Source organism: Lepus europaeus, chromosome 17 (genome assembly GCF_033115175.1).
Source record: "Lepus europaeus isolate LE1 chromosome 17, mLepTim1.pri, whole genome shotgun sequence".
NCBI lineage: Eukaryota > Metazoa > Chordata > Mammalia > Lagomorpha > Leporidae > Lepus > Lepus europaeus.
In genome coordinates this window covers 72,797,328-72,824,663 of record NC_084843.1, presented here as the reverse complement: position 1 = coordinate 72,824,663, position 27,336 = coordinate 72,797,328, and positions in this window count along the sequence as shown.

Genomic DNA, 27,336 nt, shown 5'->3' with positions numbered 1-27,336 from the left:
AAAAATATAAGTTGAAAATGTAATAGAAAATTACTTGGGGAATTCTCTTGTCATCAGGGAGTCAACCATTTTGCTGTTACTCATATGTGGTGTATGATGGCAAAAAAAAGTTAAGTAAAGCAAAAAAAAAATTTGGACAATTATTTGCAGCTGTATCATAAAAGCAATAATTCTAATATAGCAAAGACTTATAAAATAGAGAGCAACTTAGAGTATCTTCTGAAGACTAATGGACTGAGAATATGAAATTCATAAAAACATGAACATACCATTCATAGAAAACATCATGTGAGTCACAATGCCTATAACTCATAATCCTTTGAAATTGTGTTCACATCCACTCACAATAAGAGGGACAAAAGGTATAATTGTATTAAGAAAGCATTTCTCTCCTGTTAAACTCACAAGAACAATATTTTACAGTATTCCTTACCCTCAAAACTGTGAGAATTAGGCATTCTCATGAACCTTTGGGGGAAATACAAATTAATTAATGCCTGTGTAGATATCGATGGTAATTTCTAGGAAGATTATTTGCTCATTTACCCTTTGACCCAGCAATTCTCTTCTAGGAATTGATGCCAAAAGTACACAGACAGAAATATGAAAAGTCAAATGCTCCAGGCATACTTTGTATGGATATTTGAAATATCAATAGACTAGAAACAGGGGCTGGTGCCGTGGCGCACTAGATTGATTAATCCTCCGCCTGCAGCACCGGCATCCCATGTGGGCACCGGTTCTGGGCCTGGTTGCTCCTCTTCTGGTCCAGCTCTGTGCTATGGCCTGGGAGGGTGGTGGAGGATGGCCCAAGTCCTTGGGCCCCTGTACCTGCATGGGAGACCAGGGGGAGGCTTCTGGCAGCTGGCTTCAGATCGGCGCAGCTCTAGCCATTGCGGCCATTTGGGGAGTGAATCAATGGAAGGAAGACCTTTCTTTCTCTCCTTCTCACTGTCTGTAACTCTACCTGTCAAATAAATAAATAAAATTTTTTAAAAAATAAAAAGACTGTGGAGTATGTGTATTTTGGAATTCAAATGAGCCATCCTATACTACCCAGATTTTATCATCAGTTCCTGTGTCCTGGAGTACTGGAATTCAAACCATATAGATGCGGTACTTCAAACAGTTCTTGGACCAACAGGTTAACAGCTGCCACTTGTGATGCTGGCATCCTATACCAGAGGCCCAGTTGGAGCCCTGGCTGCTCCATTTCCAATCCAGCTCCCTGCTAATGCACCTAGGAAAGCAGCAGAATGTAGTTCAAGTGCTTGGATGCACCCAAGCCATTCATATGGCAGACCCAGATGGAGTTCCAGCTTCCTGGCTTCAGCCTGGTCCAGCCCCAGCTGTTGTGACCACTTGCAGAGTAAACAAGTGGATGGAAGATTCTCTCTCTCTCTCTTTCTCTCTCTCTCTCCCTCTCTCCCCCTCTCCACTTTTTCTCCTCTCTCTGTCGCTTTGCCTTTCAAATAAATAAGATAAAGTTTTTTTAAGTACATGGAAAATGCATATTGGCTTTATTTTAAATCTTTTGATTTATATAAGGCAAAAAATTTCATGTGTTTCATATATACAGATTTAAGAGCATAATGATATTTCCCACCCATTTTTCCACAAACTTTTGAAGTGTGTGTGTGTGTTCTAGCTTTGTTCTTTGAAAATACCTTGCTAATACAACATGATAACCAGTAAGAAAGAATTCCCACAGGACACAGATGCAGTCTTGAAATGTTATTTTTCACTAAAGGGAAGCAGAGCTCTCTTCAGCATGACTTATTTCAAAGCAGAGGCAGGAAATATGTCAGGTGGTTTTAAAATATATTGTTATACCAGAAAATGAGAACTTATCAAAGAATAACAAGGTCTTGCTTGACCAACTTTGAAGTCAATCCAAGTAGGATTTTTATTGGAAAGCAGCGTTGAAATTTGAGCATCATTAAACTGATCCCAGGAATGAATTTAAACACAACAAACAGATATAAAACTAAAGGATGCAATACAGGTTTGAAAGAAAAATAAAACACTTTGGTCACCGTTGGAAACTTCAAAAGTGAAAGAATCAAGCATTTTTAAAATATATTATTTATTTATTTTGACAGAGTTACAGAGAGAGAGAGAGAGATTTTTTCATTGCTGGTTATCTCCCCCAAATGGCTGCAATGGCCAGGATGGGCCAGGAGCTCCATATGGTTGCAGGGTCCCAACTCTGTGGCTTTCCCAGGTGCATTAGTAGGGAGCTGGATCAGAAGCAGAACAGCCGGGACTTGAACTGGTGCCCATATGGGATGCTGGCATTGCAGACTGAGGCTTAATGTTCTGCGCCATAGTATGGCCCCAAATGAAGCATTTTATCACATCTTTTCATCCTGCTAGGTCACCAAAAACTAGATGAGGCATGATTTCTGCTTGTAGAAATACTCTAACTAATAAAAGAAATAATAGAACTAGGACAGCATCATTTGGGACCACCTAATGAATTAATATTACTAAGCACAGATCATCAACCACTGCTACCATTACAAAAACTGGCAAGCAAACATTATATATCTCCTGATGTGGTATATAAATCTGTGTATTAATTAGCTTTGGCTCCACCCAAATCAATCCTGCATCTGATTATATTTAGCAAGTCTCAAGATCATATTTAGCAAAGATACAGGAGACAGAATAGTATTTTGAGCAGCAGCATCTCTGGATTGTAATTCACAAGTCCAGATTGCAGGTGCTCTGGAGGACAGTGATCTGGTTTGTTAAGCAAATGCTTTGCCAGGAGCATGGAGAGGAAAGTGTCAATCAAGACGTGACAGGCATAGGCACTACTTAGAATGTGTGGATGAAATCTGAATATGATTTCAAACAAATTGTTAAAATAGCATTATGAGAAAGTCTGAAGTTTGAACACTGCCTGTTTCATTTTAACTTGTGGTGTTGGCTACTTAACTCCATCTGCTTGTCAAGATTCACAGAAATGTACACACACAGAGGGAATTTTTCAGTATATAAATTTTTAAATGTTCTACAAAAGTAGTAGTACACGAAATCTATAAATACATGAAAAAGACAATACACCATGTATAAATTAAGTTTATCCTGTGAATGCAAAGTTCAGTAGAAAAGTCATTTCATGTAAATCTTAATACATTAATAGAAAAAAACAAAAACAACTCAAGAGCCATTGATAGGATTCTGCCTTCCCTCATGTTAAAAACTCTTAGTAAAATGTGAACAGAAGAGGACTTCCTGAATCTGAGAAGAGGATCTCTGGACATCACAGAGCAAAGCACTACAGCTTTCCTCCGAGCACTGGAGGAAAGGAGACAAGACTATCCACTGCCCCAGTGTGGCTTCTCTGGAAAGCAAGTGCTGTGAGAAAGTCAGAATCTAAATGTGAGGTTGACTGTGATGCAGATCGGTAAGAGTGCATGGGACTCGGTGAGATCCTACACTGGTTCATGAAGCCTGCATTTCCCCTGTGTGTGTCTGCCTGCTAGGTCAAGACAGGAAACCTAAGCCTTGCTGTGGTTCATACTCCAGGAGTGTGGGAAAGAGCACATTGAGAATAGAATCCCAACAGCTTTGCAAGTTACCAAGACTCCTGCCCCTCCCTCTTGCACACCCTTCCCTGCCTGCCTGCCCCACTCCCCATCACCTCCTCCTTTCTTCCTGCCATCTTTGACTACTTTCCCAGTCTGCCCCTTTTCAGAAGCCTTCATGTAGTACACAGCGACGTGTGCAAGCCTCTATTATCACTGGATGGGGTGCTTTTGATGACAACCATCTTTTTAATTGGGATGATAGAATTTTTTCTTGAGTAGCACAGGAGAGGCAGGAAGAGAAGGAAGAAGGAACTGAGCCTACAGTTCCAGAATATTTGCAGCACTGTGTCGTTATTCAGGCTTGAACACAGTTTGTGAAGGCGGGGGCTGGGGGAGCCCTCGAATGGGGAAATCCTCCTGCCACATCCTGTCATTCATTGTCTGCCAAGCCCAGCAGCAAACGTGTTGAACCCTACATTCCCACGCGGACCCCTGTCACCCAGATACAGTGACATGTACCCAATGGGCCACTTTCCGTAATGAGAAATGGGCCGTGGAAGTCTTTTGGCAAACAGGGGACGTTGAGCTGTCAAATTATCCTCTGCTCTGGGAACCTGGGAGAGGCTTGGCTTCTCTTGGCATTTGCTTCTCATTACTCTGTTAGCTTTATTAGCTTCACGATGCTGTCTAAATCCCCACGTAGGAAATCTACAGATAGCTGTGGTGAGAAACCTTCAGGTAGTTTACTCACAGGTCGGAGAAAGGAACCCTTTCATGGGGAGTTAAAGGAACCTCTGTCTTTCTCCATGAATTCTAAAACTGCATTCTGAGAAAGCTGTGAGTCCAGAACTGCACACGTGGGGTTGCAATGGTGAGTGAAGCAGGTGGCCTGCCTTCAAGGAGCTTAACAGGCTGGAGGTTCCCAACACAGAAGAGGGAGAAAGAGCCTGTGTGAGTATGCAGGTCTGTGCTGTGTGCCTCCCACACGCCTTCATGCCGACAGATTCTCAGGGGCTCTGGCTAAAATGCAGGTCACAATGCAGTAGGTCTGGGATGGGTCTGAGACTTTGCTTGTGTAACAAGCTCTCACCCAGTGCTGAGGCTGCTGGTTCAGGCATTATCCTTTGGGAAACAAGGAACTGGAAATGAGAGAAGTAGGAGTCCCTGCCTGGTGGTGGGATGTGAACAGAACAGGATTCCTTAAGGATTCAAGGCTTGACCAAACCCTGACCGCCGCAGGATTTACAGTGGAGACCTGGGGATTTATGGTGGAGACAGGAGCACACTCATGACCCTTGACACATCCCCAGCTACCATGGAGTTATGTGGCTGAAGCAGAGCAGTGATGGATGGATGACAGGTGACAAGCAGGGAAGCACAGATCAGATGTTAACATGTACGGGAAGAAGCCCAAAGTGGATCTTGTAGACATGAGGAACCCTAAAAAAAAGATGATATTAGGAAATATCTGTGTCTTTTTTAAAAAGATCAATTTTATTTATTTGAAAGGCAGAGTTACAAACAGTGGAAGGGAGAAACTGAGAGAAAGAGGTCTTCCATCCACCGGTTCACTCCCCAAATGGCCACAATGGGTCTATCCAAAACCAGGAGCCTGGAGCTTTTTCCAGGTTTTCCACATAGATGCAGGGGCCCACACACTTGGGCCATCTTCCAGTGCTTTCCCAGGCCACTAGCAGGGAGCTGGATTGGAAGTGGAGTAGCCAAGACATGAACTGGTACCTATATAGGACGCTGATGATGCAGGCAGAGGCTTAACATACTATGGCGCAGTGTCAGTCCATTTTTGTGCATTTTTACTCAGAATAAAATGTGTAATCAACATCTATTCCTATTGAGTGAAGACATTTGTGAATATGCTGAAGGAAACTCCATCATCTCACTGGTTTTATATAAATATTCATATAGATGTAATTATGTGATGAATGCAGAGCATTTTGTTTTTCCTTGTGCTTTAGACCAAATGGATGCAGAAATAAACAAATTCTTATTGAATAGCTGGAGGCTATGAGTTGAAGGAAAGACAGTGTGACTGTGTTTTCGATGGAAATAAATTTACTTGACATGAACATCACCAGTTTAATGTACACAATCCAGTGGCCCTTAGTATATGCAGTGTTGTTCGATGCCTATCCATATTTAGTTCCAAAACATTTCCACTGTACCAAAAGGAAATGCCATACTCATGAAGCCTAGGGATTTTCCTATTCAGGGTCTTCAATATTGTTGTGGATTGAATGATTTTTATCCCCTCCCCGTCATCCTATGTGTTGAATGCCTAACTCCTAATGCGGTGATTTCCAGCATGGACATTTGGAGGGAACATACTAATGGTGAGGCCTTTGGATGTTTGTGGGGGTGAACCCCCACAAATGGAATTAAAGTCTATGTGATGGGAAGGATTCTGTCTCCCTTGTCTCCAGTGTGTGAAGACACAACAGAAGACAGCCATGTGCAAATCAGGACCTCCCAGGCTCCAGAATTATGAAAGTTAAATACTTTTTTTTCTTCATGCCATAAGTCTGGAGTTATTTGTTATAGCAGCCTGAAATAAGACATATACATATGGAACCATAAAATAGGTAACATTTTGTGACTGGCTTCTTGTACTCGGCATAACTCAAAGTTTATCCATGTCTTAGCATCATCTGTCAGTACTTCATTCCTGGTTGGTCGAAGCTGCCTCCAAAATATATACCACTTTTAAAAAAATCAAATTGAAAGAGCATTTGGGTTTTTATAACTTTTGGCTATTGTGACTAGTGATATTGTGAATATTCACAAAGAACTTTTTATTTAAGTACTTGTTTTCAATTCTTTCGGCTATATACCTAAGATTGGATTTTCTGGGTAATATGGTAACTCTATATTTAAGTTTTAAAGAAAACATCAAATTCATTTATTCACAGTAGACACATTGGTAAACATTCCCAGCAGCATTGCACCAAGGATTTTCAAGAAGTTCATGGAAAATACCTATTTGGGGCCAGTGTTGTAGAGTGACAGGTAGGGCCACTGCCCACAATGCTGAATCCCATACAGTTGCTGTTGAGTCCCAGCTGCTCCACTTCCAATCCAGCTCCCTGCCAATGGCCTGGAAAAAGCAAATGATGGCCCAAGTTCTTGGACTCCTGCCACCCACAGGGGATATTTGGATGAAGCTCCTGACTTCTGACTTTGGCCTGGCCCAGCACTGGCTGTTGTGGGCATCTGGGGTGTGAACCAGCAGATGGAAGCTCTCCCTCTCTCCCTGTAACTCTGACTTTCAAATAAATAAATAAATAGATCTATAAAAAAAATACCTATTATGAAAAAATGCATAGATTTTAAAGTGTTTTTGTGTCCAAATAAAATTTCTTTCAATTCCTTATTTCCAACAGTTTTTGAATGATTCTCTTTGATGAGTTTCAGTTTATCTACATTCATTCCAACATGTGTTATTATCCATTTTTTTAAATTATAACAATCTTAGGGGAGGTAAAGTTGTATTTTATTTCAGTTTTGATTTGCATTTCCTTAATGATCAATGATGTTGAGTGTCTTTTCATGTGCTGGCAGGATATTTGTATATTGTGTTTGAAGAATTGTCTATTGAAGTCTTTTCCCATTTTTATTTAAATTGGATTGCTTATCTTCATTGGTGAATTGAAGAAGTCTTTTGGTTTTTCATTGTTCTACATATTTGGGACCCTAATCACTTAGATACATAATTTGTGAATAAGTTCTCACATTTTTAGGTTGTCTGTTTTACTTTCTTGATGTCTTTTAATGAACAAAGGTTTCCAGTTTCTACAAAGTCTAAATTATCTGATTTTCTTGCATTACTTGTGCTTTTGGTATGCTAAGTAACAGTCCATCACCACATCAATGGTCCGGAGAATTTATTAATATGTGTTGTCGTAAGGTTTTCCTTAGTTTTACCTCTTATAATTAAGTCTTCTCAATTTTGAGTTCATTTTTGTATGAAGTAAGGTAAAGAATGGTACAGATTCCTTTGTGTGGATATCAATTTGTTCCGACACTATTTTTTTGGAGATCTTATCCTCTGTCCTATTGAGTTGTCTTGGCATTTTTGTAAAAATTATTTACTATAGATATTAGATATATGATCTGTTTCTAAACTCTGTTTCATTGATCCACATGTCTATCATAATGCCAGTACCATATTGGAATACTATAGATTTGTGCTAAGTTTTAAATTATGAAATGCAAATTTTTCAATATTTTTCTTTTTAAAGATTTGGAAAAATATTTCCACTTATTAAATAACTAAATAAGGGCATGGAGATTTTCATAGGAATTGCATTGAATCTGTTGATTGCTTTGTGGACTACCATTATCTTTACAAAATGATACGTCTGTATACTCAATATGTGTGAAGATATTTTGTATAATTTTCATAATTTAAAATGTATTGAAACTTGTACTGTGGCTAATATATAATCTGGTCTAATATATAATTATATATATATATAATATATAATCTGGTCATATTTATATGTGGATGTGTATACAGTTGGAAAAATACCTGCTCTGCTATGGATTGGTTGAGTATTCTCTATATATCTGTAATATCTAGTTCGCTTATAGTGCTGTTATAGTTTTTGATATCTTTTTGATTTTCAGTCTAGAGGTACCATCCATTATGGCAAGTGGTTTTTATTCCTCCAATTTAGTCAATTTTAATTTCACATATTTCAGTGCTTTGTTTTTAGATGAATATGTTTTATACTTATTACATACTCTTGGTGGAATGACCTTTTCATCGACATATAATGCCATTCATTGTCACTTATAACAATTTTTATGTCTAACCTGTCTGATGTTAGTATAGCTACCCCATCTTTATTTTGTTTACTGTTTTCTTTTTCTTCTTCTTTTTTTTTTTTTTTTGACAGGCAGAGTGGACAGTGAGAGAGAGAGACAGAGAGAAAGGTCTTCCTTTTGCCATTGGTTCACCCTCCAAATGGCCGCCGCGGCCGGCGCGCTGCGGCTGGTGCACCACGCTGATCCGATGGCAGGAGCCAGGTGCTTATTCTGGTCTCCCATGGGGTGCAGGGCCCAAGCACTTGGGCCATCCTCCACTGCACTCCCGGGCCACAGCAGAGAGCTGGCCTGGAAGAAGGGCAATCAGGACAGAATCCGGCACCCTGACCGGGACTAGAACCCGGTGTGCTGGCGCCGCTAGGTGGAGGATTACCCGGTGTGCTGGCGCCGCTAGGTGGAGGATTAGCCTGTTGAGCCACGGAGCCAGCCTTGTTTACTGTTTTCTTATTTTTCCCTCTCATTTCACTGCATTGCTGTGTCTTTGCATCTAAAATATATGTGTTTTGGAGAACATATAGTTGGATGTTTTTTTATGCATTTTGCCTATCTCCAACCTTTAATTGGAAAGTTGAAGGCATTTACACTTAAAATAGTTACTGACAGAGAAAGACTTGCTTCTGCAATTTTGCTATTCATTGTTAGGTTCCTTATGCCTTTTTTTGAGACTTTAGAGGAACTGCGCTGAATCTGTATATTGTATATCCCTTGATTTTTCTATACTCCTATATCTCTCCATTACTGCTTTTCTCTATGATTAATTTCTTTTTAGTGCACCATTTTGATTCCCTTCTGAATTCTCTGTACATTTACTCCCCTCCCACAGCTACCATGATGATTACAGTTTATATATTCATATAAACCATGTTTGAATTTATACCAGTTTACTTTCAGCAGTAGTAAGCAAACTTCAGCCTCTTTATAGCATCATCTATCTCCCTTATGCTGGTATTATTCCAATTATATCTTTAGATATTGGATGTTCATTATTATAGATTAATAATTGTTGTTTTATGCTTTCGTTTGTAAGTCATACAGGATAAAAATATAGGATATATGAACCAAAAATGCAAAAACTTTGGCTTTTCTTTACCTCTTTATACACTTTACTGATGTCCTTTTTCCTTTGTAAAACTTGCTTCTACCTAATGTATTTTCATTTCAACCTAGTATACCCCATTGCATTTCTTCTTATCCATTTCTACTAGTAATGAACTTGTATTTTTCTTTTTAAAGCATAAAGTGTTTTGATTTCTCCCTCATTATTTTTAAAGATTTGTTTTTATTTATTTGAAGGCAGAGTATCAAAGAGAGAGAGAGAGAGAGAGAGAGAGAGAGAGAGAGACCTTCCATCTGCTGGTTTACTCCCCAAATGGCACCATGGCTGGGGCTAGGCCACGCTGAAGTCAGGAACCAGGAACAACATGAGTCTCTAACATGGATAGCAGGGCCCCAGGCACCTGGGCCAACTTCCACTGCCTTCCTAGGTGCATTACATGGAGCTAGATTGGAAGTGGAATAACTGGGACTCGAACTGATGCTCTAATATGGGATGCTGGTGATGTGGGGGTGGCTTAACCTACTGTGCCACAATACTTGCTCATCTCTTTCATTTTTGAAGGACAGTTTTGTTGGACATAGAATTCTTGATTGACTTTTTCCCCAAGTAAAATTTACGCTACCATCCCTACTTCCTGGCTTCTGGAGAGGTGTGAACTGTTAATCTTACTGAGTGATTCTGTCTTATGACAAATTACTTCTTTCCTGCCACTTCCAGGAATCTCTCTGTCTTCAGTTTTGACAAGTTGTCTATAATATGTGAATAACCTTGAGTTCATTTTGTTTTCAGTTCACTGAGTTTCTTAGATATGTAGATTTGTGCATTTTGTCAAATGTTTAGCCACCATTTCTTCAAAGATTCTTCCTTCCTCTTTCTCTCCTCTCCCTCTGGGGCTATCACTAACATGTTTTTGTGTCTGATGGTGTCTCACAAGTCTCTTACATTCTGTTCATTTTTCCTCATTCCTCTCTCTTTCTACTCCTCATACTAAATAACTTCAATGAACCTATCTGTAAGTTTACTAGATTTTCTTCTTCTTGCTCAAATTTTATATGAACCACATTAGTGACTTGTTACTGTACTTTATAGCTCTAGAATTTCTGTTTGGTTCTTTCTAACAGTTCCTATCTCCTTACTGATAGTCACTGTTTGGTGAGATGTTCTGCTTTCCTTCAGTTCTTTATCCATGGTTTTATTTAGCTCTTTAAAATATTTAAATATAGATTTTTAAAAAACATTTATTTATTTGAAAGTCAGAGTTTAACAGAGAGCGGAGAGGGAGAGAGAGAGAGAGAGAGAGAGAGAGAGAGAGAGAGAGAGAGAGAGTCTTCCATCTGATAGTTCACGCCGCAGTTGGCCGCAATGGCCGGAGCCGCACCGATCCGAAGCCAGGAGCCAGGAGCCAGAAGCTTTCTTCCAGTTCTCCCATCTGGGTGCAGGGGCCCAAGGACTTGGGCCATCTTCCACTGCTTCCCCAGGCCACAACAGAGAGCTGGATCAGAAGAGGAGCAGCCGGGACTAGAACTGGTGCCCATATGGGATGCCAACGCTTTCGGCTAGGGCATTAACCCACTGAGCCACAGTGCCAGCCCCTTAATATAGCTTTTGTCTAATAAGTCCTTGGGCACAGCTTTTATGAGCTCCTTTTTCCCTCTTTGGGACATACTGCAGTGTGTGTGTGTGTGTGTGTGTGGCATGTCTTTTATTGTTGTTATAGAAAGCTGGACTTCCTGAATATTTAATATGACAATTGTCCAAATTATATTCTTCTCATCACGCAGATTTGTGTTCCTATTCGACGGTGGTGTTATGTGTTTATTAATGGTTCTTGCAAACCTTTATATAAAATCTGTTTCATGTTCTATTTAGCCACTCACATTTCAGTTACATTCTGTTAGTAGTCAGTGGGCTAGTGTTTTGATAGAGTGTAATACACCTGGAGCCAAGGAAGGGGGACGAATGCTGCCTGATCTTTGTAGATTTTCTCTGTCCTCTTACTCAATGCCCAGGGAGGACATTTGAAACTTTGCTTTCACTTTGACTTTGTGCTTATGTGGAGCCTGAGGCTGATCCAAAGGTAGAAGCGTAATGCCTTCTCAGACGTTGAGTGAGCATGCATTCTTTCATGAGAAAGTCCTTGGCATTCTTAACTCTCCAGTGTATAAAAACACTTTTGAAAGCCCCTATTCACCTACATATTTCATTTCCCAGCCTTTTATTTCCTAAGGGTGTGTGTGTGTGTGTGTGTGTTGTCTGCTGCTTGTTCTGACTGCTCTGCCTTGCCATAGGCTACTACAAGCTAATGCATTTCCTGTAATAGCTCCTCCAAAGCCACCTCTGCTGACCCAGAACCAGACGTTTGTATAGGGAAAAATCAGTGCTAGCCCTTGTGAAAGTCTTTGAGGGTGCCCCAGACAGGCTGAAGCACACAACCACAGTTGTCTGTGAAGAAGTTCTGTTTTGCTCCCTCTGGCACTTGTGACTTGCACACAGAGTTCAGAATCTCATTTATAGGGCTGCTGATAGTCTGGCGAGCAGGGGATGGCAGGCACACGATTGGCCATGGCACAATGCTCTCTTGCTATAACACACCCATTTCTTTTTTCTTAAACTTCCCCTGGTCATGGTAAGTTTTCGATAAATTCCAAAGTTCTGCAAAAATCAATTTTGACAGGTTTTTCTTTTTGTCATTTGATTATTTACTTTTCTGGATGAACAGAGTCCTAGAGCTCCCTACTCCACCATATTTGCTAAATTCACCGTGATGTTGTCTGACAGCCCAAGGCTGTAATCAATCCATGTTTCTGCTCAGCTGGAGCAGAGGAGGAAGCCTTGTGAAGCTGAGTGTTAATGAGCATGTTAGTTCTGAAGCAATCCCTTTTACTTACAGAGCAAAAAGAGTGCCTGGCTTTCTGCCTGCTTGGATTAGGTCTCACCATTCTGGCTTCTTGGGCACTCAGATGCCCTGCTTCCAGGAGAACAAACCAACTGTTGATTGAGATAAAAGCCACTTTCCATGGGCCCTGACTGCACATGCCTCTGCCTCACCCTCTTCCTCTCACACAGGGTTTGTTTAAAAGTGGCTTTTGCCATTCTGGAGACCTCTGAGAGACAAGAATTGAGGAGAATGCAGGGCATTCATGTCATTCATTGGTGACAGTGTTAAGAACAACTGAACACCTGTCTTGTGCTGTGATAAAGCCAGGACCTCGACAGACAGGGAGGGGTAATACATGGCTCTGTCCTCACATGGCTCCCAGGTAGCAGACGCAGCAAGGCTTCCAGATCAATACAGTCTACCATTACGTAATTGTGAGAAAGAGATGCATACTTCAAAGAAGCAATAGTCTATAAACCTGTAGCTTTGGCTCTTGTTTGTTGGCAACAGAGTTTCAGCATTTTCAGCAGCATACATTTCTGTCCTCCCTGATACACCCATAGAATTTTTTTTCTAATTTATGTGCTTATTTTTAAGTAAAAACAGGCAACTCTGAAACCCACCTGGATTTATAAAAACCAAGGCATCTGTATCATAGTGTTTGATCAGAGCCACTTCCTCCATGCCATGTTGAAACCAACTCCTTCACAATGCACTCCTTCCCTGGGAAAACATTCTAAACCATAATGATTGTGACTGTGAACTTTGATCTGTATCTATGCAATGGGAGAAAAAGAAGGACCAATTAGTTCTATTATTAAATTGGTCCATGAAATCCATGTGATGAGTTAGAGCTTAAAAACCAAATTGGTGTCAAAAAGATGAACAAATACTGGATTTACTTACTTTCCATAAAAAGTAGAAAACTTGACACAGTATATATGAAATAGCTATTCACCAAGGCAGGACAGGACTGTGATATCTGAGTGAAGAGGAAACCAAAAGTGAAGTGAGCCCTGTAATCACCCCTAGACTTCTTTCTTTAAAAAAAAAAAACAAATTTACTATTTGTTTATTTTTATTTATTTAAAAGGCAGAATGACAGAGAGAGGGAGATAGAGAAATCTTCCATCTGTCAGTTCACTTCCCTAATGCCTGCAACAGCCAAGGCTGGGCCAAGTTGAAACAGGAGCCAGGATCTCCACGTAGGTCTCCCATGTGATCATCCAGATTTCTGAGCTACTTTCTAGAGAATGGCAGAGGAAGGGAAGGAGAACACAGGCCTGGACCCTCACTGAGTTGAGGACCAGAGATCTGAGTTCCTGGATCCAGTGGCAGTCAGAATTTCCAGGACGAATATCATAGGGGAAGAAGGCAGACAGAGAAAAGGCAACACAATATTTAGAGGTTTCCCTTTGAGTCTGTATGTATACACAGGGCTGCTCCCTCTTCCACCCCCAACCTTCCAATGACAGGCAAAGAGATCTGTAAAGAACACAATTCTCAGAACCCATGTGATGGAAACATATTTTCTAGTTCCAACCGACATGAGTGGATTATCTGTGACATTCGGTAAATAACTCAGTGTGGAACGTTACTAGTAGGGCTAAACTATTTTTAAATAAGCTGAAGGAAAATGTCCAACATCATTTTAACAACAATGGCTTTATTGAAATATAATTCACATACTGTGTATTTCACTCATTTAGATTCCATGTTTGGACAGCTCTCAAAATGCTGAGGGCTACCATATACCCAACAAGTTCATGTCATTAACAAGAGAAATGAGTATGTGTATCCACACAGAAACCTGAGCACAAGTGTTCATAGCAGCATCATTCATAAAGTCTAAAAAGTAGAAACAACTCAAATTCCTTAATTGAATTAATAGATAGAAAGAATGTGGCACAGGCATCCCCTCTCTCCATAAGAGACCCTGAACAATGATGTATTCTTGAAACTGCAGATATTGTGGCTGGCACTGTGTCTTAGAAGGTTAAACCCCCACCTGCAGTGCCAGCATCCTATATGCATGCCAGTTCAAGTCTCGGCTGCTCCACTTCCAATCCAGCTCCCTGCTAATGTGCCTGGGAAAGCAGTGGCAGATGGCCCAAGTGCTTGGGCCCCTGAAACCCTATGGGAGACCCAGAAGAAGTCTTGGCTCCTTGCTTTTGCCTGACCCAGACTCAGCCATTATGGCCATTTTAGGAGTGATCCAGCAGATGGAAGATATGTCTCTCTCTCCCTTTCTCTCCTCTCTCTCTCTCTCTCTTTCTGCCTTTCAAATAAATAAATAAATAAATATTTTTTCTTTAAAAAGAAACTGCAGATACTACTGAAACCTATATGTATTATGTTTCTTCTTTTATGTACATACCCATGATAAAGCTTAATGTATAGATTAGACACAGTAAGAGATTAACAACAACTCATTAGAGATCTTAGCAATGTCCACCAGCCCCGCAGCTCAATAGGCTAGTCCTCCACCTGTGGTGCCAGCACCCTGGGTTCTAGTCCCTGTCAGGGCACTGGATTCTGTCCCGGTTGCCCCTCTTCCAGGCCAGCTCTCTGCTATGGCCCGGGAGTGCAGTGGAGGATGGCCCAAGTCCTTGGGCCCTGCGGCTGCATGGGAGACCAGGAGAAGCACCTGGATCCTGGCTTCGGATCATTGAGGTGTGCCAGCCGCAGCAGCCATTGGGGGGTGAACCAATAGAAAAGGAAGACCTTTCTCTCTGTCTCTCTCTCATTGTCCACTATGCCTGTCCGAAAAACAAAACAAAACAAAACAAAAAAGCAATGTCAGCAAGAATGTTTTTTCGTTTCCATATTAGGTCAAGAACTTACACTTCTTCACTAAAGGATGTATTTATAGCTCCTCTTTGGTATATCCAGATTACTAGCATCACTACTTTCTGGCACTGTGGGACCATCATTAAGTGAGATAGGACAGCTTGAGCAGAAACACTGTGATGCCATGGCAGTTGACCTTATGTGGCCACTAAGTGACCAGTGGCAGACAGCATAGAGAGATGGATGTTCTGCACAAAGCATGGCTTGTATCCAGGGAGGACGAAGTGGGATGGCATGAGATTTCATCAGGCTACTCAGAACAATGCCCAGTTTAAGACCTATGCATTGTTCATTTGACGTTTTTAGCCCCAGTAACCAGAATTAACTGAAATTATGGAAAGCAGAATCACTGATAAAGGGGGGCTACTGTATACTCACAAAATGGATTATTATTTGACACTAAAAAGAAATGAAACACCAAAACAGTTTGCAACATGGACAATCCTCGCAAATGTTATGCTAAAAGAAAAAGCCAGTCACAAAAGACCACATATTGAGTGATTTGACTTACATGAAATGTTCAGAATAAACAAAAGTCTAGAGATGGGAAGAAGCCTTGGAATGTGAAGAAGCAGGTGGGGAGAGGGGAATGACTGGTAATTTGGAGAGTGCTAAAAATATTCCAAAATAAGATTGTGATGGTTGTATAATCCTATGAAGATACCAATAAACACTGAACTTTGCACTCTAAATGAGTGAATTAAAAAGTATGTAATTTATCACAATAAAGCTGTTTTTTCCTCCATGGCTTTTAAAGAACATAAAAACTGGATGCCATGACAGGTCCTCTGTTGGGTGCTTACAGACAAATAAATGCAATGTTAATGATGGTTGGAGAAATTTGAATGGATGTTATTGAGATTAAAATATTGAATATTCAGTTGGAAGCCTAGAAAAATAGAATGGCTCCTCCCCAATAATAAAATAAGGACAAATCCAGTTAATTAAAAACATGAATACTTTTGCCTAATTTTGTTTAAATAAAAGACACAAATGAATTATTTGTGAGTGTTTATGTATGTCTGTGCATATACCTGATATAATATGAAACAAAAGTATACACACTCAACTGTAAACTCTTAGTAGTGAGATTATTATGTTTTGATTTTCTTACTTTGCCTTTCTTGTGTTTTCCAATTCTTTACCCTGCACACACACTGACTTTATAATTAAATTGTATTGTTGCACAGTTCATATGCATGAAACATGCACAAGTAGAGAAAATAGTGATGATCCCCCACATACCCATCGTTCCACGTTGGAAATCACTAGTACAGCCCAACCCATTTCATCTGAATCTCACTGACTGTCCCTCCTCCTTGGATTGGTGTGAAGAGATTAATAGATTTTTTGCTCAAAGATGATTGTCAAATTGGTAATTAACTTTATATAAAAGATAGCAGGTCTATTAGGGTACTTATCAAGCTGTGATTGGGAATGAAACAGGAGTGTGGTGGGTGGATCTGTTCTAATGTAAAAGTCTGCATGCATTACCTGTAGGATGTTTTAAATAATGAAAAGTAGAAAGATAATTTGACAGAGAGAGAGAGAGAGACATACTTGCTTGTATATCAGAAGTACAAGTCTTTTCTTATATTGTTAGTAAAGTAGTTAAAGGAACAATGAACTAGAAATCAAGAGACATGGGTTCCACTTCCGTTTCTGAATTATTGCTTACAATTGCTTATAAGGATCATGCATACCACTCAATCACCTCAGTAATATCTTTTGACATCTATAATGTGCCTGATATTTCTGTTATCTAAAGATACAGCAGGAACTCATTTTCACAGTTGCCAGTACTCTTTGAGTTGTAAGTAAAGAACACTCTGGGTCAAGCCACCTAAGCTTAGACACAATGTAGTGGTATATGAAACCGTGCAACCCAAGGATGGGCCTGACTTGCACCTGAATTTCATCAACACTCTGTCTTCCTGTCCCTCCACCCCATCCTCAATTCTGCTTTCTTCTCTGTGGGCCTCCTTTGCATGGAGGGTCTGTCAACATGGCCACTCCTGCAGCTCTCTGACTGCATCCTCATTCCACTCGGGATACTGCTTTTGTTTCTCTAGGTCCAATGTCACCCCCTCTAAATATTCTCCCACCAAATGCCCAATCATTGTGTGCAAATGCACCATGCAAAATTTTTGGCATACCTGATAAATTCCAGGTGAATATCATTGCTCCTTTCCTTTTATCTACACGGATCCAATCATTATGCTTGCCAACCAAGTTCTTTTTTGTTATTCTTCTGAATTTTCTAAAAATTATTTACTTCTGTTGTTATTCATGGTCTACTTTCTGAGGCCACAGTTTAGGAAGTACCCACAGCCCTTTTTCTCATGAAGATATTCTGGGTACTTTCTAATGAGTCTTCATCAGATGCTTTCCCATTGTAATCATCAGAGATCACACATGAGTTTCCTTTTGCAGCCCAGCCCATGCTATCTACACTCAGCACCAATAAGAGAAGCTAGGCTTCTGTTTCCATAGTTACCATTGCCACAACAAAATGTCCATGATGCCCACCTGTCTTTTGCAGAATTACTTGTAGTTTTCCTTTTATCCAATGAAAAATTACAGCAATAGCAGAGTTCTCCCACCCCTGCCATGGAAAGTCATTTGACTCTTCTGAGCTTCAGTTTTCACAATTATTTCTATCAAGATTTATTTATGCATTTGAAAGGCAGAGTGGCAAAGAGAGATATCTTCCAACTATTGAAGTAGCACCTTGACAGTAGGGACTCCATTTTGGAGAATCTGAGACTCCATTCTGGGAAGGTGCCCCCCCACACCCTGAGACTCTGGTCTGAAACTATGATCTAAAAGAGTTAAACAATAGCAGTCCACTACATCACACTTGGCAGAGCATAGAAACCCCCAGCATGATCGCTCAAGCGTGGAAGTAAATAGGCTGCACCTGGGTTAATGATAAAAATCTAATTTGTCTATGTCCTACATATGATTAAAACCAATACCTGGATTAATGTCAAGATTATAATTGGAATTGTTAAGATTGTAACTGGTATTGTCAAGATTATAATTGATACTAGTTTTGCATAGGTTTTAGGTCAGCTTGACCCCAGTAACCATGTATCCCCCCCAATCCTAGTAACCATGTATTCCCCTTCCGATTTTGTGGTTTTTGCCTTTATAAACTCTGTTGCTTTGGGCTTGAGAGTCAAGAGTTCTTTAGGGCATGAGCCCACTCTCCACTGCCGGCAATAAAAGACCATCAAATTTTATCAATGTGTGGAGCTCCTTTGTTTGCACTCACTCAGGTACAACACTATGGCTTCACTTTTCAAATGCCAACAGCAGCTGGCATTCAAGGCTGACCTAGGCCAAAGCCAACAGCCAGGAACTCCATACAGTTCTCCCATATGGGTAGCAGGGGACCAAGTTCTTTGGCTGCCATCCACTGCCTCCCCTGCACAATAGCAGGAAACTTAATCAGAATGGAAGGCTGAAATGTGAACCATACACTTCAATATATGATACATTTATCCAAGGCAACAGTTTAACTGCTGTGTCCAACACCAGCCCCAGTTGTCACAACTACTAAATGGGGTTAGGAGCTACTCAACAATGTAGCTGGGAGGATTACAGGAAATAAGGGTTGAAAGTTCCTAACATAATTCCTAAGACAAAGCAGACACTTGGTAAAAGCGAGTCACCTTTCCTCCTCCAAAGGCACAGCAGTGTTAGATGTCTTTGTCTAGGGCTCACTATACTTCTTCTATAGCCATCATTTCTCTTATCTCTCCTAGCTGTTCATGAATTGCTGAAGCTTGTAAATCCATCTTTGTTTCTTTTTATTGCCCACAGAGCTGAATACAATGTCTTCATGGAGTGGGGCCCTAACAGATGATTTGTGAGAGTGCAACATATAACTTGGATTCTACTCCTATTCCAACACCATAGCTAGAAATAGGTTGACGAAACAAGCTTTTTAATAATCCTGTTATGTGTCAGACTATGCTAGACAATTTTCATTTGTTCTATCATTTAATCTAACATTGTACGCATAAGGATGCAACCTTTCTCATGGAAACAGGTTTGTGGACTCCAAAAACTCACTGCCAAGTCATTCAGCTGTAGTGGAGCTTGTCCTCAGGTCCAGGTCTGGTCACCCAGTCCCTCTGAACTAATTGGACTACTGCGTATCACCCATCTCTAGATGGCCCAGAAACAGGGACATCTGATTTTCTCAGCCTGTTATAGTCCTGAAAGGGTGAAAAGACCATGCTAAGTCATGAAGAGTTGACAAGAGTCCAGAGTTTGGGGTCAAGGTGTACACTGCTGTGGGAATGAGACGGGAGCACTCACAAAGGCAAGCTGGGGAGAAACCCAGCTGAGAGCATTCCTCTCCAGCCCCAGAGCCCAGCCACCTGTGAACACATAGCCACCTACCACAGAGCTCAGTGGTGCACATTCATTCCCCACTCAGTTACCTGATTCGTTAGTCATCTTCAGAGGCTCCAAGGTCTAGCCTACATTCTTTGTGGATGTCCTCTTATATCTCAGCCCTTACCTAGCCAGTTGGTTTGGTAAAACCCAGAGTTATCGTGGGATGCCAGGAGAAGCAGATTTCTCTACCTATCTTTGGCAAAGTAACATCATGCCTCATTCTTTCATTAATGTCTACTAATTCATTTTTATTTATTTGAAAGGTAGAGTAACAGAGAGAAAGAGGGAAGAGAGAGAGAGATTTTCCATGCACTTACTCACTCCCCAAATGCCCACAATATCTTGGGGCTGGACCATACTAAAGCTAGGAACTAGAGACTCCATCATTGTCTCCCACCTGGGTGTTAAGGGCCCAAGTACTTGAACTATCACTTGCTGCCTTCCAGGATGCATGTAGCTAGAAGCTGGATAGGAAGTGCTCCATCCCAAGCAATCTGGTACAGAATGTGGGCACCTTTACAGGAAGTGGTGCCTTAACCTGCTGTGCCACAAGGTCCTGCCTTCTTGCTTCATTCTTGAGACTGGAAATATGACAGCATGCATATTCCATAGTAGGAAAGCATTTTAGATCCCATCCATTGGCTTTTTTCTACTTGAACCCTTAAACCTTTCTCAACATTGAATTGAAACATTGCAATCAAAATCCAATGGTTCATGGGTCAAGTCAGGTCTAGGGTTGCAAGGCAAGAAGAGCCCCAAAGTGCTGGGTAGAGAGGGTGGAATTTCGAGGCACAAAATAAAGCTAAAAGAAAGCAGGAAATCTGCACCTGGGAACAACCATCAAGAATGGATATAGCACAAAATGATATAAGAATGTGAAACCTGGAGCTGGTATTGTGGTTGAGCAGGTTAAACTGCCACTTGTGATGCCAGCATACAATATGAGTTTTGGTTCTAGTTCTGTCTGCTTCACTTCCAATCCAGTTCCCAGCTAATGTGCCTTAGAAGGCTGCAGAAAATGACCTAAGTGCTTGGGCCTCTGATACTGACATGGGAGACTCCCAAAGCACTTCCAGAATCTTGGATTTGGCCTGGCCTAGACCCAGGGGCCATTTGGGGAGTGAACCAGCAGATGGAAGATTTCTCTCTCTCTCCCTCCCTCTCGCTCTCTCTGCCCCTCTCTCTTTCCCTCCCTACCTCTCCCTTTAACTTTATTTATTTGCCTTTCAAATAAATAAATACATCTTTAAAAATGTGAAGCTAGTCTGAAACTGGATCATGTGAGTGAAGCATCAGGTAAGAGCATTGTGAACCTGGGAGGCAGTGATGGAGGACCCAGAAAAAAGAATTAGGCTAGGAAAGTCATTTAATACTAATGTCAATATTTGCTATCACCTCAGATGAATTATTTCTCTTCATCTTTCAAAGAGGTCTGTAGCTTTTATTCTTATACCTACCTTATTTCAAAGATTTATTTCTTCATTTATTTACCTGGGACACAGAGAAAGACAGAGGGGAACCATCTCCCATCCACTAGTTTGACCCCTAAATGTCTGCAGCAATGGACTGAGGCTGAGGTCAGGAGTCAGGCACTCTGTCCAGGTCTCTCCCACATGGGAGGCAGGAACCCAACTAGCTAAGCCATCATCTGCTGCCACCAAGACTGTGCATTAGCAGGAAGATGGAATCAGGTGTAGAGCTGGACTCAAACTCAGGCAATCTGATGCAATGCCAGCATTCCATCTGGTATCTTAACCCTAGACCAAATGCCTGCCCCCACTCATTTTAGAACTGGGGAAATTTGAAATGCAAGGAGATAAAGTGATTTTTCCACTGTTCTAGGGTTAGTGGGCGACAGAGATTTAGCACTACTTTTTTCTGATTCTAGAACTCACGTTGATATCCCAGAGCTATTCAAGGGTTTACACTTCAGTATGATGCGCAGAAGCAATGATGAGCTCCAAATCTAATGAAACTCAAGGGGAGGGTGTTGCTGATGATTTTTTTCCACAATGGTGCCACTCAGGAGAGACTGACATCTCCTGTGGCTGGAGGAGATAGGCTGGAACCTCTAGGAAGTCACACAAACACATGGATGAAGAACTGCAGCAGAGACCTTGTCTGGAGCCTAGCTGTTCTAGCCTGAAAAATTGCCTTCAACCTTGTCATGCCCCCTTGCTTTGCCAGCTTTCTGTCGCATGCCCCTGTAATGCATCTACAAGGCTGTGAGAAGGTTCACGTGCTTTCCTATGCCCTACCAAGCTTGTAATCCCACAGGGCATATTCTAAAAATACAATGAAGTGATCCGAAGTAGGAACGTTCCTGTGCTCAGAGCTAAGCTTCTGGGTTGCTCCAGACAGTCCCCAACACAGACCTGTCCCGTCTCTCATCATGTTTCCCCAAGCTGGAAACACTGCAGCCTGGCTGGGTAAAACTGTGTGACTTGAGCCTTTTGTCTCCATTTCATTAAACATGCTTAACATTCATAGTGAGTGATAATCAAAGCAGATAATGCTTGAATCATCCCCAGAGTGATGGTGGTGCCTGGGGAGTCATCAGTGTGTCCTTGGAGCAGGAGATTACAGGGAAGGGAAGCTACGTGGGCCTGTAGGGGCAGAAGCCATGGGCAGAACTTGTAGAGGGATAGGTTGTGCTGTGCTAAGAGGGCATCCTAACGGCCTGAGCTTTTCAAGGATGAAATGGACGGATTTCAGAGGGAAGGTGTCTCTTGCCACTAGGGGCCAGGGTAGAGGCACAGTGAAGAGTGACTTGCATCCTGAAAACCTGGCCCCTCCACAGGCTGATTGTCAGGCCTGACATTTGGGGGGAGTACTCAGGCACAGGTGGAGACAGAGCTCAGGGCAAAAACTTGTCTGTGTGCCTGTCTATGAAGAAAGTCAGCCACCAGCCCTGCATCCCCAGAGGGCCATTCTGTTCTGGACTGGCATTGAAGAAGGGTGGTAGTTCTTCATCAGGAGCCTGGGTAGTAGTATTAATCCAGTTTAACAGGGGCAGAAGACCAAAAGAAGCAAAACAGGGCATTAGACAGCACCTGAAAGAGAAGGGGGAGCTTCACCTTCCTAGCAGAGCACTAAGTCAAGTCACAGACTCAGCCAAGGTTCCTATGGGAAGCCAGCAGAACACCACATAGGAAGGGCTTGCATGCATGCACCAAGTAGCAGGGCAAGCAGTAGCTGATTGTTCAAGCAGGGGCTTGGTGATTGCAGCTTATTCCACCTGCAGTGCTGAGACAGCACTACCCCATGGCCTGAGGGAATCTGTGTTAAATCTGTTTAGTGATGTCAGTCCTTGATTTCAAACCATGATTCTCAAAGTTAAGCATGTGTCAGGATCACAACACAGAGCATTGGGTTCAATCCCCAGAATTTCTGTCTCAGTATGTCTGGATGGGCCAGAGACTCTGCATTTATAACAAACTCCCAGTGACCTCACTTTGTGCAGCACTGGTCTAAAGTGATGCTAAGCCCAAGTGAGCTTACTTTTCTTCACACTTACTCCACAATGGCAGGACCTTCTTGATTGCAGTTACCATGCCAAGAACTAGTATTGGCCATTCCTGATGACAAGTGGCTTGTAGTTTAGAGAGACAGGAATGGGGAGTGTACACACAGGGTAAGTCCTAGGGCAGGGGCCTCTCATGGATTTGATGAGCAAGTGAACTCTTGTGTGCTGAGTCAAACTGATGTGGGGACAACAGAAAATAAATTCTCTGTGACACTGAGATTAGAGGCTGGTTTTAGGGTCAGGAAACCCCACATCCACTCTTAGCTCTACCATTTAATGACATCAGGCAAGTTAACTCATCATCCAAGTGGTCCTGACTCATTCAATGCCACGACCAAAGGCATTTTCTAGGCATGGGGCTACTGAGTACACCAGCGTGACATAGGAGGCAGTCCTCCAGAGAAACAGAACTAAATAAGATGGATAGATGATGAATACATAGATAAATGACAGATGGTAGATGATGGATAATAGATAGATAGATAGATAGATAGATAGATAGATAGATAGATAATAGATAGATTGATTTCTTATGAGGGACCGGTAACATAATTATGGAGCCTAAGATATCCTGTGATGTGATGAAAGCCACTGAAACTGGGGTTGCAATTCAATCCACATCTAAAGGCCCAAGAACCAGGAGCACAAGTGTCCAAGGCCAGGTGAAGATGAGCACCCCAGCCCAAACAGAGCAAATTCCTTTCTTCTTCCTTTTTACTCTGTTTGGGTCCAAATGCTAATCTTTTCCAGAAATATCCCCACAGACAGACACACGCAAATACAATGTTTTACCAACTATCTGGATATCCCTTAACCCAGTCAAATTGACACATGAAATTAGCCAGCACACCTGACACACTGTCATTGTTCTCAAGTAGGTTGCACTCTGTCAGTGGCGGGGCACTGCAGACAGGACAATCCCATGCAGAAACGTACAGAAAATGAGCTGTGACAAAATATAGTGACAGGACAAAGAGTGACAAGTGGCAGCGGAGGGGGGATAATTTTAGGGAGGCTTGTGGGGAAGGCCTCCCTGAAAAGTAACATTGGAACTGAGATCTGCTCAGTGGGCAGGTGCCTGTATTGTAACAGACATTCTGTGCCTATGCCTGGATGTTTAAACAGATATGTAAATTCAATAACTGATAGTAAAACCGTCAATGATATATGCTCATCATCACCTTCCTGATTCTCGCAGTTATTATCATTATTGCAATAATTATAATCACGATAATGCCAGGAAAGCAAGCACCTGAGTGAGGGCCCAGGAGGGAGAGGCCTCTGGATCTGTAAAGGACCCAGGTCAGGAGCCCGGACACACAGAGCATCCAGGAGGCAGGCCAGGCCAGATCTTGGACGCTGTCCTCAGGAGCCTTGGGTAGCAACGGAACATGCTTGTATTTGTGCTTTATGGAAAACACCTCTTGGTCACTTTGCTGCCTTCTGTGGAGAGCATCACAGAGCTGGTGGAGGGGAGCCAGGGGAGGTGAGGCAGAGTAGAAGAGTGAGGCTGGAGGTGAGCTAGAGGTTGAGGGTTAACTTGAGCACAGTGCATCTGTGGATTGCACGTGGAGGACAATGGACGACCACAGGGTGCCTCTCTCCCTGTCTCCTGGAGCTGTGTCCCTCAGAAGAAAAACCACTGAGGCAGGCTTTGGAGAAGTTGCTACAGGATGTCAGGCAGGAGACTCAGCCATACAGAATGCTTTTCTGTCCAATGGGATATTTCCCAGCTGCACACAGAAGAGTATTCTGAGGACTGAGTCAGTTGAGAGGCATGAAAAGCACTTAGGGAACTGTAAAGCATTTTTCAAATGTGAGGTGCTATTTTTATTACCCTCGATTTCCCCATATAGAATGTGACCCAATAACTGGATGGCGGTGTCTGGCTGCTCCTGTGGGACCGTCACAGGAGGAGTTGCAGGGACCGAGGTGCACCTGCCTGGGCCCTGCAGAAGGACTTCGTGAGCCTCCCAGGGTAGCTCGCTTCCCAACAATGCCCTTAATGCATTGCTCATTGAAGGGGATTTGCCAGGCAAGCCTGCATACCTCATCAGAGGAAAGGCGGCTGCCTCGGTTGATTCAGTAGCTGGAGAAAAATAATCTCCATCGAGCCTAATGGGAGCCAACACAGCAATGACTTGACTGCCATCCAGCCTCCCATGATGAAGCTGCACAGGACAGTGTCTTGTGATGCATACAAGCACCCCACCCCCACTGCCTAGGCATTCCCTGGGCAGAACATTAACAAGAACTTAAGACGCATTCCACTTCATTGGGCATTGGAAACCAACAGCCATTTAGCACTAGACTGGGGCTTCATGTTGGAGGCCGTGTGACTTGTAGTGGGTCCCTTCTCCTTCCCTGCCCTCTCTTTACTCCTCACTCCCACTTCTAGTTCCCATCACCTCCTCCTCTGCCTCTTGCTTTCCAGTATCCTCCTATAGAATCAGAAAGGCATTCCAGCCCTCTACCCAGGGAAGCTTTCCTTGCCGTGTTGAACATTGCAGGTGAGAGTGGCTGGAAGTCTGCAGTCCCACTCCCACCCACTTCTGCTTCCAGGAGTGTGATTGGGGAGGTTGATGCATGGTGCATGGCTCCTCCCATTGTAACAATGGTGCATTTGTGTGTGTGTGTGTGTACTGTGACCTTGCCAGGCCTCCTGTCCTTCCACCTCAGCCAAGTAGCTGCAGGACCTGTTCAGAGGGTAGCAACTTCCTGTGCTGTGAGTCCTTTGAGGTACAAAGGAGAGTGCAAACCCTGGCAGACTCATTCTCTGAGAAGGGCTTTATGCCATGACTCCTGCATGGGCCACAGACAAGATCATGTAAGCACTCAGGAGCCTGCTCAATGTCCTGCCCTCTCCTTACCCTCGGCGCCTGATGAGCACAGTACTGCTGGTCCTGGTCCAGTGCCTTTGGTGTTCAGCTCCCATCTTCTCTCACGGCCTCCTGGGTGGGCTTCCATCTTCCCAGAGCTGTGTTGTTCTCCTTTCAGGGCCTCAGGTACCATAGGATTATTGCCTTTCCCCTGGGGCTCACGCCTTTCCCATGAAGGCTCCATCCACTCTAGGCTGGATAGCTCCTGCAGTAGGAGCCACTGGCCTGGATCCAGCCTCTGCATACAGCTGGCATTTACATTTGTCCCACAATTGTTTACACATTACTGATTACTAGGAACTCAGATGAAAATGAGACATAGCTCTTGCCCATAAGAAACCCGCAATCTAGAGGTGAGAGAGAAATGCAAACAAATAAGCACAATAGATGGTTTCATGTGTTCTCTATGCTTTGGGGATGTTTGCATTCCCTGATATTTGTCTATCTCTGGAGAACTCAGGTGAAAGAGACCATCTGACACATAATTCAAAAACTTGGTGGAAAAATGGAACAAGAAGATATTTATTTTGGTGCAAAAAAAAATTGAAATCCATACATAGGTTTCCCATGACATGCATTTTTACAGGCTTTTTGAAGAGCTCTAGTATTACTGTAACATAATCCTGACCACAGTCACACAGGGTTTGTAGGCAGTATCTCCATCTTACAGATGAGGAGGCTGAGGCATTCAGCATTTAAGTGACTTGTCCAATGCCAGACACTTAGTGGCAGATCTCTAAGTAATATCTTTGTCTGACTCTTTACCCCCGCTACCTTCTTCCTTTGGACTGGGGGTTCCTGCCAGCCTGTAAAAGGGAAGGGAGCATTTTTTTTTTAGGCCAGCACTATGGCAGACTAGTTCTACATGTGAAGTCAAGCCTGCATGAGAAACGGACTTGACAAGGGAGCATTTCCCATCCAGAAAGTCTTTAAAGGAAATGAAAGTTGACAGATCATTTTTATGCATGCAGAATCAACACAAATGAGAAAATCTATGAGCACCACCCTGCATGTCTCTGGGAAAATCTGCAACAGAGACAAATGGACCAGTGTATGGACAGACCGTGCTTCACCAATGGAACCTGGCAACCATGGGACCAAGCTCACAGGAAACTTGAGGTCTTTGACATATTCTGTTCGACAGGAAACAGGCTCTTTGATGAAATAGAGGAAAGCAGCTTAGCCATCTCTTTCTCAAGGATGACACCCCTGGCTTCTGACAGATAAAGGAACACCAAGCACATCCTCCTGCATGTAGGCAAAGCATTGGGGAGTGCTTCTACAGCTGGTGGAAGCCTTTGGCAATCCCCTGCAAGCTTGGCAGTGCTTGGAGATCAGTGCTGGTTCCACCT